A 3,142-nucleotide genomic window follows, 5' to 3' on the forward strand; every position below is an offset into this window, starting at 1 on the left:
GGTGGTGATGGTGGTGGTGGTGGTGGTGGTGGTAGTGATGGTGATGGTGGTAGTGGTGGTGATGGTGGTGGTGATGGTAGCAGTGATAGTGGTGATGATAGTGGTGGTGGTGGTGGTGATGGTGGTGATGGTGATGGTGGTGGTGATGATGGTGGTGGTGATGGTGGTGGTGGTGATGATGGTGGTGGTGATGGTGATAGTGGTGGTGATAGATATAGTGGATGCAGCGAAGGCACAGTGGTAATAAAGCCAAAGCACTAATAAAGACTGTGGTGGTGGTGATAATGATGGCTGATAGGACAGAATTCTCACCGTGGCATCTCAACCACGAGGCCTAGCACAGACCACAGCCGCGCAGGGCCGGCCCTCCCGCGACCCCTTCTTGGAGCCCGGTGGGAAGTCCTGCCATGGGCAGTGCTGCAGCCTGCGCACCATCCCCAGCCAGGCCTGCCGCGGCCCGCGCACCCCTCCCCAGCCAGGCCCTGCCGCGGCCCACGCACACCCCTCCCCAACCAGGCCTGCCGCAGCCCACGCACCCCTCCCCAGCCAGACCTGCTGCGGCCTGCACACCCTCCCCAGCCAGGCCTGCCGGGCCCTGCGCGGGGCCTGGTCTCACGCCCACCCCCACCCCACCCAAGGAATAGACACTAAGTCAACACGAAGCCCGCGACCACGGCCTCCCTCCCGGCGGGAAATGCCCATTATTTACCCATAAAACAGTTTCAAGGGTTATTAGCGTGTAAACTGTGATTAATTAAATTCACAAAATATTGTTTCCAATGCATGCAAATGAGCCAGGCCCCACCGGGAGACAGGAAGGCACCGCTCCCTCCCACTGCTGCTGCTGGAAAAGGTAACTGGGAAAGTTGTTCCAAAACAGAGGGGAGTGGAGAGAGAGAGAGAGAGAGGTTTATAGAATACTCCAGTTGGATTCTCCCAGATGACAAGCTGAAAAGCTAGAGCCGGGCATGGTGACAGATGCCTGTAGTCCCAGCACTCAGGCTGAAGCAGGAGCATCACAAGTTCAAGGCCAAGCTGGGCTCTTCTCGACAAAGCCATCAGAGTCCAGCCGGTGGCTGCTCTGCTTGGAAAAGTTTCCCCATCCTGAACCCCTGGGAAGTTTGTGAGGGGCTGCAGGGGAGAGGGAGAGCCATCTCCTCATCTCTCTGACAACTGAGCCCAAGAAGGAGCCAGAACTAGCCCCAGGTTACGTGGTACTCCTTTCCCAAACACTCAGGGGTGTCACCCCAACTTATCACAGAAATACAAAAGAAGGACCAAGCGGGTGCTGGTGGCTCACGCCTGTCATCCTAGCTGCTCAGGAGGCTGAGATCTGAAGATCACGGTTCAAAGCCAGCCTGGGGAAGGAAAGCCCGTGAGACTCTTATCTCCAATAAACCACTCAGAAAACTGGAAGTGGCACTGTGGCTCAAGTGGTAGAGCACTGGCCTTGAGCTGAAGAGCTGAGGAACAGTGCCCAGGCCCAGAGTTCAAGCCCCATGACTGACAAAATAAAAAAGGACCAAAATAATAATAATAATAAGGATTGCACAACCATGGGGATCCAAGAGAGAGGAGCAAAGTAAAATGGAGGAACTGGGTATCCTGCCAGTCTTGAGCAAATAATAATAATATAAGCAGCAGCACCCAGGCCCTAAGTTCAAGTGCCAGTGCCAACACAAAGAAACAAAACAAAAAATCCAATGTGCCTCAGTGGTAGAGTACTTGCCTAGCATGCACGAAGCTCTGGGTTTGATTCCTCAGCACCATATACACAGAAAAAGCCAGAAGTGGTGCTGTGGTAGAGTGCTAGGCTGGAGCAAAAGAAATCAGGGACAGTGCCCAGGCCCTGAGTTCAAGCCCCAGGACTGGCAAAAAGAAAAAAAAAATCCAAGCCAAGACATAACAGCTCCTACTTCACGAAGCCACCTGTTCCCAAATTCAACCCCCACCATCCAGTTTTTGTGGGGAGTCTCCTTCCAGCAAAATCAACGCGTGTACAGATGCTTCCACACTCAGTGAGGGTCTACCCGGGGGGTTCGTCATCATTGTTTTGGTTTGGGGGGGAGTTGTTTGGGTTTTGACTTTATGATATGAACACACAGCCACACAGCCATTCTAGCTTGTACTTTCCGTCTCCAAGAAAAGCACATAAAATCTCCAGTGCGTTATTCTCACCAAGGTGTCATGTCAGATGGTGGCGGCTCAACTGTAGGCAAGTGGAGGTGTTCTGTGTGTGTGGAATGCTGCATGGGTGCATTCATAGTTCCCAGTTGCTCTGGTGGATTAAATACATCTCCAGGCCAGGCACCAGCAGCTCACGCCTATAATCCCAGCTACCTAGGAGGCTGAGATCTAAGGATCACGGTTTAAAGCCAGCCCAGGCAGGAAAGGCTGTGAGACTCCTATCTCCAATAAACCACCAGAAAACTGGAAATAGCACTGTGGCTCAAAGTGGTAGAGCATTAGCCCTGAACAAAAGAGCTCAGGGACAGTGCCCAGTCCTGAGTTCAAGCCCCATAACCAAAAGAAAGAAAGACAGAAAGAAGGAAGGAAGGAAGAAGTGAAGAGAAGAGAATGAAATCAATCATGGTGACCACAGATGGGTCACACCGCTGGTGATCAATAGTTCTAGAAGGGAACCCCAGGTCCCCTTTTCCCCAGCCACAAAGTCTGCTCCTCTACCCAGGCCAGTAGAAAATGGATTTCCCATTAGGCCCGGAGAATATAAAGATGAATAGCGCCATTTCTCACGCTGAGCTCTACCCTGCAGCCTTTGTAGCATTAAAGCTATGTCTGAAATCCATACATCCACTATATCTTCTCAGCCCCCTGAGACCCAGAGGAGAGATCATTCATCAGGGTCAGCACACACACTCCTGTTCCACCTCCCACACACACTGCAGACATCATTAATCAATCATGACATACTCTCCCCAGAAGCTTGGATGAGAATCTCAATACGGGGCTCTGGACAGACATCGCCAATCAATCACAGAGACTGCATAATTTTAAAACTATTTGCCATTCCAAACTTCCTTGATTTTTTTTTTCAGTTGTGAGGCCTGAACTCTGGGTTTGGGTGCTGTCCCTGAGCTCTTCAGCTCAAGGCAAATGCTCTAACATTTTTTTGGGGGGGGGG

Source organism: Dipodomys ordii, unplaced genomic scaffold (genome assembly GCF_000151885.1).
Source record: "Dipodomys ordii isolate 6190 unplaced genomic scaffold, Dord_2.0 Scaffold14, whole genome shotgun sequence".
NCBI lineage: Eukaryota > Metazoa > Chordata > Mammalia > Rodentia > Heteromyidae > Dipodomys > Dipodomys ordii.